Source organism: Dermacentor variabilis, chromosome 2 (genome assembly GCF_050947875.1).
Source record: "Dermacentor variabilis isolate Ectoservices chromosome 2, ASM5094787v1, whole genome shotgun sequence".
In the NCBI taxonomy this organism is placed as follows: domain Eukaryota; kingdom Metazoa; phylum Arthropoda; class Arachnida; order Ixodida; family Ixodidae; genus Dermacentor; species Dermacentor variabilis.
In genome coordinates, this window is record NC_134569.1 from 195,900,325 (window position 1) to 195,910,540 (window position 10,216).

Below are 10,216 nucleotides of genomic sequence, written 5' to 3' on the forward strand. Positions count from 1 at the left end.
TCATGTTGAAAGAAGTTCATAATGAACTTCGCAAATTGGGCCATAGGGTCGAATTGGCTACTTTTACCGGCTTTTACGAAAATAAACATGCTTCATAAGGCCAGCAACTCTTCTCCATCATCAACCGCAGGCAGCGGCCGCTGCCCAGTTACCCCCCCCCCCCTAGCGTGTTCTTTTTTTTTTGTTCAGCTTTATCGCTGTCTGCTACTTCTTTTTCTCTGCTTGTGCTTCCGGGGGCCCAGGCGGACTTGCCAGATAGACGTCCAGCGATATGAAAAGAATGTACGCATTCTCACAGCACTCCAATATACACTGGAGACACATACGACACACCGACCCATTTGCGATCCACTTGGAGTTTATGAGCACAAACACATATTATACTGCCCCATGAGGAATCGTCGTACTTTATTTAATAAATGTTGGGTTCGCGCATCACTACGGCAGCGCACCGGCGACTAGGCAGGGTGTCATTTCTGACTCCGCGTTTAGATTTATTGACTGCGCCCTGGGTCGCCTTCTTCCCACGGTAAGTGAAGCTTCGCGGAACCAAAATTTTTGATAGCCAGCGCACCGCGCAGTAAAGTACGCGTGTAGAACCGGCATACATGCGACCATGGAACAGCCGTTTGATGTGTTCGCAGGCGTATGCTTTGTGGATCCTTGCTTACTCTTGCAGCGCATCCGCCAACCTTCACTCCCCTGCGCTTCTCGCGCACACAGATAATATATGCCTTTGGTATCGTTCCTTAAGTCAAAACCAGCCGCTTCTTTCCCATCTCGAATTTAGCCCGACTGGCCGGCGCGCGGTGCCGAGTGCAGCAAAATGCCGATATTCTAAGTAACCATCTATCAGCACGCCTATTGCGGCACACCTGTGCAGATGTGCATGAACCTCGAACGCGATCTGCTTAATAGACTTCTTGCTGTCGCGAGTACAGCGAGAAATGAGCAACAGTTAAGGAACATGCGTTTTAATATGCACAAAAGCAAGTTGTTATTTAACACGAATGTTCTAAAACCAGGACTACGAATTCTTGCATAACGTACGTTCCACGTGCAGCAAATGCATCATGCGCTGTCAAAAGATGGAATCTCTGACCTGCGAAGCGTTGATTGTAGAGTTTCTTTAACGCATCGCTTTCGGCCTGCGATGGCACCTTACCATGATTCTACCGTAGAGGACAAAATTTGCCGGGGCGCGGTACATTGCGTACAGCGTGGCATCCGCGTGCATTTCACGAGCTTCAGTTCCTCCTGTTCCGCCTGACCACACTAACATCTAGGATAGCGTGCTCCAGAAAACACAGCGCAACAAAGCACAGAGACTACTGCAAACCTGCCCACACGGCGCCTTTACCACGGTATGAAACCTAGGGGAGAACACGTGTGAGTGCACAGAACCATAACAAATCCGCCATTGTGGCCCGAAACCATGGCCGCTACAGCAAAAGAAATAAAAAAAGAGAGAAACAACAAAAAACGAGAATGTACTACATCATTTCCTCCACACTTTTCTGCTAGTGCGCGGAGATCGTAGGTGCTCTCCTCAGTTTTCGTTCCTCCATGGCTTTGACCTTTAGCGAAAGCTCCTTCGCTGGATTTCGAGGCACGACGCCGTGGCACAGTGACGCTAAACCCAAAAACAAGCGCCTAAGAGCTTCGCTCTAAAATTTTTTCCGACATAGATGAGCAGCAGATTCCCAGTGGCACATGCCTAGTCATCAAAGTTGGCGTGACAAATGTTCATGGAAGAGCCGCACAGACTTAGTTACACGTGCCCAGTGACCCAAATTGACACCGAAGAGCTTCATTGAAGACCAGCACAGAATGGGTGGCACATACCCAGTGCTACAATTCGTCGTCATAGCATTTCATTGAACAACGGTACGTACGCCGTCCCACATCTATAGTGACCTGTGTCGCATGAAAGAGGTTAGTTGAAGGGTTGCACACGTGTACATTGCCCCATACTCAGTGACCCAAGTTCGTCCGACGGTTGCTTTCGAACACTGTTCTCTCAGCAGAGCTGCCTGACGCGCAACCAAGTAGGCAGGATAACACTTAGATACGAAGATATAAACAAGCATAGACAAATAGCCCCCAGCAAACGAGTGAAGTACCCTAAGAATGCGATCGCATTAAAGAAAAAAGTGTTGCCTCTGAACCCGCCAGTATAACCTCAGGCTACGACATTGCGCGGCGAATCTGGAGGGCGCGGGCTAGATCGCGGCCTCGGCGGCTGCATTTCTAAAGTAGCGAAATCGCAGAACGCACGAGTACCTAGATTTTCGAGCAGCTTAACAACCCCAGGTGGTCAAACTTATATCAGAGTCACCCGTTACGATTTGTCTCATACTGACACTGGGTGATTGACACGCAAAACATCAAAATTTATTTTGCTTGTCTCTTCTGACACCCAGTTACTGAGAGCGGCGTGGATTCGCCACGCAGCAATCTTGAAGTGACTATAGATAGGTCATATATAACTAGTGCCTTTATATTGTTACGGTGCATGTGGACAGGACCGTGCGCGCATGTTGTGGCTTTCCTTCTTTACAGAAAACAACGTTTAGCTAGGTAGTGGCAAAGCGATTAAAAGAACTTTATAGTTGTTGATGTGATTGCTCGATATTTTGAAATGAAGTATACGAAGCTGTGTCGCATGGTGGGAATACAACAAGGAACATTAGGACTCAGTATTTACGCCAGAGGAAGACGCGGTTTGCGAAACCTTGTCTTCCATTAGGTCAACGCCGTTGTTGGTTTTTCGATCGCTGTGGTTTTCCCCGCTTATTTATGCTTTCACGGAGCAAACGTAGCATAGCAGAATCGATCTCTGAAGCAATTACATCTCAAAATCACCGGGCTGAAAAAGTGCGCCGTACCAGTGCAACAGAGGCGAGTCTCTGTTGCTTCAAGGAAATTTATCTTTTCCAGTGCGCATTACCAAAACGTTTTATCAAGGTGCTTAGTAGGCTGACATTTTGTGAGGAAGACAGTACACTTCTATAATTTCAAGCACCTTTGGTATAGAAACGAATCGCATTTTCGACGAACAATGACAAGGAGAAAAAGTGTAGTTTCAGTGGATTTTATTTAGATAAGAAGGCATAAAAAGGCAAGCGGCTGCCCTCGTCCTATAATACAGGCATCCGCGAAGGTATCCCGCTAGAAAAAAAAATTACATATATCTTCAATGTTTTCACAAGAAAGAAAGTGTGTTTTTGGAATTGGTGAAACGACAGTTTTCGTAAATTACATACTTTATAGCTCAAAATTGTTACCTTTATCAAAGGGGTGCACATGGTTGAATGGTTTAGCCTTCACTATACCATTCCGCGAATTATGTCCGCAAGTCAAGATATATTGAATGTTGCTATTCCAAGAAGTGGCTATGGCTGATTGGATTCACAATCAGCTGCCGCTCCAAATCTTTTTGCACAATACTATATATGATAAAGGCATCCTTTACAGCAGTTTCTTTAAGTTCCGTAACTTAGTTACTTTGTCATTGCGTGTACAATGGAACACTTAAGCTGCTATGCAACTGATAAAGCCGCTTCATAATGCACCAGAATCTAATTCAGGCGCGCGTAAGAGATCACCATTAATATTGTCTTGATGCGTCACCGCGTCTGGATTTTAAAGCAGCACAATAAGAACGCGGCAAATATGAAATCAAATAAATTTTATTTCTTCGTCACTCTTACAAATGCGACATTTATGTCGACGACATAATGCTGTATCGCCAACTTCATCGTCATCTTCATCGTGCCTTCATCGGCACTGCCATGGTCATCATGACACGTGAGCAGCGGAACACACGGACGCAGGCTGCAATAAAGCGGCGGTGCTTGCGGCGTTATGTCTGACTGATGTCAGTGTTTTAAGCCTAGTGCGACATATCAGTGGCGACGAGGCCTAGCGTCGCTAGGTGAGAAGACCCGCGTCAGCATGAGTGCTGGACGGCCACCGGACTGTGCCGATGCAGAAGGTACGTGGCCTACGTATCGCGTTCGCCTGGAGGCGTACTTTGAGGCTCATAGCATCGTGGACCCAACGAAGAAGCGAGCGCTGCTCATCGCTTCGCTCACGGACAGTGCAGTGCGTGTGGTGCAGGGCCGGTGTCAACCAAAAAAGGTGAATGAACTGAGCTATGAGGAAGTCGTCGGGTATCTGGAAGATCACTATGCTCCGGAGGTCAACGAGATCGCTGCAAGTTATGCTTTCTTCATGCGTTCGCAACAAGACGGGGAAGCTGCTCAGGACTTCATTGCGGACATTCGACGCCTAGCTGAGAAGTGTAACTTCGGCGCGTCATTGGAGCGCATGTTGAGGGATCGAATCGTTTGCGGAGTGCTGGATGAAGACGTTCGGCGCCATTTACTGACGCGACGGAAGCTCACCTAAGAAGAGGCTGAAGACTTTGCTGTCTCGGCACAGAGAGCTGTTGAAAATGCCAGGAACATGCACTCGGCGCACTCAGAAGTACATTTTGCCCGACAAAAAAGCCATTCCTCGAAGCGACGTCCCAAGCCGGAACAACGGGACGTGTGTGGAAGGTGTGGAGAATCGCATGCTGAGGACGAGTGCAAACACCTTCGCGCGGTGTGCCACCGGTGTGGCAAACGAGGACATCTACGTCGGATGTGCCTGTCTAGCACAAATAGTGACCGTCGGTAGGGATCTTATCCAGCAAGACAACGGCGCCAGGGTTCGTACGCCATGGCAGCCGGAGAGGACACAAGCTCGGACGACAACGACGCCTTGCACACGATTACAGCGGTTCTCCATCACGCAGCCAGTATCCGCAAGGTTAGGCCTATTTATAAGGCCATCAGTTGGAATAACGTTCCGCTCACTATGTTGGTGGACACGGGGTCACCTGTAAGCGTCATTCCCGTAACGGTGTTCCGCAAGTACAAGCAGCTCTGGCCTCCGTTGGAGAGTTCACAGCTCAAGCTCTCTTGTCTCTTGGGAGAACTTCCCGTTGTCGGCCAGCTTAGCATGACCGCTACGTGCGACGGGAAAGATATTCCTGGTACTGTCATAGTGGTCGACAGCTCCGGACCATCTTTGTGCGGCAGAGATACCATCAAGGCATTTAATGAAGTTGGAGTGGCAATGTTGTCGAATGTGATAGCGACTCTGCAACCGGCTGGAATACAGGCTGTCAGAACAGGTCTGCAACAGCTGCTTGATGAATATGCCGACGTGTTTGCTCCGGGACTCGGCTTGTGCAAAGGACCACCGGTCACATTTCAATTGAAAGAACACGCGTGTCCACGGTTCTTTAAGGCCCGTACTGTACCCTACGCTCTCAGAGATAAGATGTCTGAATCGTTGGATCAGCTGGTCGCGGAAGGCGTTTTGACGCCGATAAAAACCGCTGAATGGGCAACCCCTGTGGTACCCGTTTTGAAGGGCGATGGGTCCCTCCGACTGAGTGGAGACTTCCGTATGACTGTGAATGCGGCCACTGTGGTAGAACAATACCCGTTGCCTCGAGTGGACGACATTTTTGCTAGGTTAAACGGAGGCGAAGTATTCACGACCTTGGATTTGCGTCAAGCCTACAACCAGTTGCCATTGGATGAGGAAGCAAAGAAGATAACAGTCCTCAACACCCAGAAGGGTCTCTTTTGTTTTAACAGATTACCGTTTGGCGTAAGTTCTGCTCCAGCCATATTCCAAAGGCGAATGGACGGACTGCTGGGGGATATTCCTGGAGTGCAGGTGTACCTGGATGACATTATCATCGCCGAGAAAAAACATGATTCATCTAGGCTCAAAACCGTGCTGCAGCGGCTGCGGGAGTATGGTCTCCGACTGAACAAGGGAAAGTGCAAGTTTCGGCAAGACGAAGTCACATTTCTCGGTCATCGTATCGACGCGAAGGGTCTGCGACCGAAGGACGACAATATCAAAGCCGTTGTTGAAGCACCAAAGCCCACCTCGGTGAGTGAGCTGAAAGCTTTTCTCGGTCTCATAAATTACTATGGCAAGTTCCTGCCCAATCTGGCCACCATGCTAGCTCCGCTACATGCTCTCTTATCCAAAGGAGTCAAGTGGCAATGGAGCCAGGAACAGGAGAAATCATTTCAGCAAGTTAAGCAGGCAATTGTGGCTTCCAAGTTTCTGGCTCACTTCGACCCGGATAAGCCACTGCGGCTGGAGTGTGATGCATCACCAGTAGGCATTGGGGCCGTTTTGTCGCACCGCGTGAATGGTGTTGACTACCCCATCGGATTCCGGTCCAGGACACTTACCAAGAGCGAGCGCAATTACTCGCAGTTAGAAAAAGAAGCTTTGGCACTGGTATTCGGCGTCGCCCGGTTTAAAGACTACCTGTACGGACATCAGTTCGTCTTAGTAACGGACCACAAGCCTCTTACTGGTTTGTTCAATCCAGGTAAAGCCATACCACCGATGGCGGCCGCAAGAATACAGCGTTGGGCCTTGTTTCTTGGCAACTACAACTACACATTGCAGTACCGGAAGGGCAGTGACCATTCCAATGCTGATGCCCTCAGTCGGTTGCCCTTGCCAGTAATGGAGGAGCCGCGGGACGTTGCTGCCGACGAGTACGTTTTGTATGCCCACTCTCTTGAGGAAACAGCGCTTTGCGCCCGCGAGGTTGAACATATGACTAATCGAGACACCAGCCTTCTGCAGGTTAAAAAATGGATTTCCCAGGGATGGCCGTCATATCTTCCGCAGGGCCATGAGCATCTCCGGCCGTACTTCAACAGAAGAACAGAGCTTACAGTCAGCCATAATTTAGTGTACTGGGGACATCGCATTGTTCTACCCCTGGCGGCGGCAAGGCGTGTGTTGCGTCTTTTGCACGAGACACACCCCGGCATGACAGCCATGAAAACCACAGCGAGAACGTTGTTTTGGTATCCGGGACTGGATTCCGACATAGAGCGACTGGTGAACTCATGTTCCACATGTGCGCAGGCTTCAGCGATGCCACCAGCACAGATACCTTTGGCCTGGCCAGCCACCGGGGAAAGGTGGAGCCGGCTGCACGCAGATTTCGCAGGCCCGTTGGACGGACAAATGGTCTTAGTCGTCGTCGACTCGGAAACGAAATGGATGGCAGCCATTCCAATGAAAACTGCCACTTCGCAAACCACGGCCAACGCGCTAAGATCAATATTTGCACGGTTCGGCCTTCCAAAAACCTTTGTTTCTGATAACGGACCACAATTTGTGGGCAAAGTTTTTCGTGAGTTTCTGGCACGGAACAATGTGCAACAACTCACAACAGCCCCTTATCATCCACAGTCGAATGGGTTAGCCGAACGAGCTGTGCGTACGCTCAAGGAAGGACTAAAGAAGAACCCCGGAATAGACCTCAAAATACGCATAGCGCGGGTTTTATGTCGATATCGCCGAACGCCCGTCAAGGATGGAAAGTCGCCGGCGGAACTCTTATTGGGGTACCAAATAAGAAGAAAGCTGGACTGCATCGCTCCCGATGAAAGGTCGCCAGAAATCCAACCACGAGTTGGAGGGTCTCCAGTTCAGGCAGGTGACCCAGTCTGGATGCGCGATTTCCGAACAAGTCGTCGCAGGTGAATACCAGGAGTAGTGCGAGATCAACTGGGGTCCAGAATGGTAACTGTTGATTCCGGGAAAGGAATTCAGCGGCGACACTTGGACCAGGTGAGACGTCGAACTGTCTCAGACTCTTTCTCGACACAGAGGGTAGCCGTAAACCCTGCAGATAGCACTCCAATCACGTCGCGACATAGTCCGGAAGTGGCCCAGACGGATAGCCCGCCACCGTTACGAAGATCGACCCGACAGCGACGGCCTCCTGAACGCTTGGACCTGTAAGAGGGGGAGAAGTGCTGTATCGCCAACTTCATCGTCATCTTCATCGTGCCTTCATCGGCACTGCCATGGTCATCATGACACGTGAGCAGCGGAACACACGGACGCAGGCTGCAATAAAGCGGCGGTGCTTGCGGCGTTATGTCTGACTGATGTCAGTGTTTTAAGCCTAGTGCGACATATCACATAACCTCTGCAAAAAATCTCACCGTGCCTGTACAAAAAAAGGTATTTTATTTACATAACATTTATGAAGTCGCAACAGATTAACCGAATAGCCTAAGGTATGTTGATTTGTAGTGGCGCGCTTTCACTGAAGCGCAGAAGAATTATGGTCTCTGCTCTTTCAAATATGTTCTTTCAAATCATGCCGCCTTGGTAATCTTTATTCCCTTCAAAGCACTTACAGTTGTGAAAAGCTTGGACTCTTTTATACATGTAGTTATTTATAATGCGGTATCAACACCAGATGTCGACTATTTTACCATTAGTAACCTTAGATTTCACAGCGTAAACTGTTACCTATATTTATCTATCATGTCGTTCCCACATGAATACTCTTATTTCACGGCGGCAAGTCGCTCAAAGGATATTTCTGATAACAGAAATTGTAAGTGTTCAGCATTCACACTGGCCTGCCTTAAAGCGCTATGTGTAACCAACAGAAAAGCTATACTGCACTATACCTTAGGGCTATAACAGCTATAATAACTCAACCCTAATACCTATTTTCATACTCCAGCTTGCTACAAGCCAAATTGACTCTTTAGAGATAGAGAGTTTCAGTTAGAGAAGAACTATGCATTCGAAACTCGGTTTTTCTAAAAGATATAACTGTCATGTTTAGTGCGCGACGTTTGTTGTCTGTAGCAGCGGATTATGAGAAATGTTCGAGTATCTCAACCATCGTAGTCTGACGTTAGGTGGGAATATTGATGTGGCTAAAAATAAGGTTCAGGGGCCTCGTGCAGAAAGTGATTTTACGCTAGAATTGTACGTAAGATTAATTTCAGCCGATCGTTATACGGTACTTATCATTAGCGAAGGTGGCCGACCAATGGCAGCCAGCACTTTACCAATGCTTTACCAAAAGATTTGAAAATTCGGTCGCGCTAACTCAGCAGAGGAGTCAGTTCTTATTGAGCGTGAGTGTCTTGAAGCAATGAAGCACTGCGCTTGTCTAACCGAAGTAGTTACAAGGTACCCAGGTTGTAAGAAGTGAACTTACAGACAAATGGATTGAGGTGCACATGGTAACGGTTTTAAAGTTATACAGGACAGTTTACCGTTCCTCTTGAAGGGCGACGTATGTACTTCGTTCTGTCAGTAATGCACGTAAAAGGAAATGAGTTGTAAGAATGATGATGTTTAAGAGGAAGCTAAGGACAGCACGCCGAAACGAAGCATGATAGGTAGAACTCGATAAGCGTGGATGCGGCATTATGAACTACACAGCAGCCGCCGGCACTCAGGCTTCTGTTTCAGATCGCGGGAAAGAGCTTGAAATGTACATTTCATAAATGCTCATTTTAGATAATTAGGGGAATTGTACCATAGGGGGGCCGGGCTTAGTCAAGCTTCAGTAATGCAGCTTTTTCCCACCACCCGCTTTCTCTCTTTGTTGAGAGATGAAATAAAATTTCTGAAATAGAAATCATCGTGCGCGCCCATCGTGGCGAATGTGCGGAAAGGGATCAAGCTCAATGGCACATACCGCTGTGGGGTCGGGGATATATACCGCGCCCTCGAACTATATATATATATATATATATATATATATATATATATATATATATATATATATATATATATATATATATATATATGTGTGTGTGTGTGTGTGTGTGTGTGTGTGTGTGTGTTTCAGCCATGGTTGTCGTGCATAGTTGCAGCTGCAGAACAGCGGGATGTCATACACACCAACAACCGCACAGTTGATTAACTGCTGTATGAGCCTCTTGCTACACTTCACGTCAAGGCCTCGTCCGCTTCACCTTTGTCGAACCCAGATTGCTCTACGTGAAAAATACTATTCTAGCTATCCCAACACACGTTTTGAGTCTATGGCTGACCTTGTGAATGTGTAATAATCAAGGCCAAGCCATTGTAAGGGAATGTTAGACCTGGGTCTAAAACTTCTCCTTCACATTGTGATGCCTCCACTTGTTAAGGACGCTATTTGGTGCTCCTGCGACAACAAACTTCAAAGCTAAAGAGTGGACTGATGCGGAAAGCAGAATACCCCCCTTAGAACAAGGGGCATCAATCCAGCGCACATGAAACACCAAAAACCTCCGAGATCCAGAAATGAAAGATTACTGTCTGGTAGTAGTTTTTACCATAGATTAAGTCATCTAGCACTGTAGAG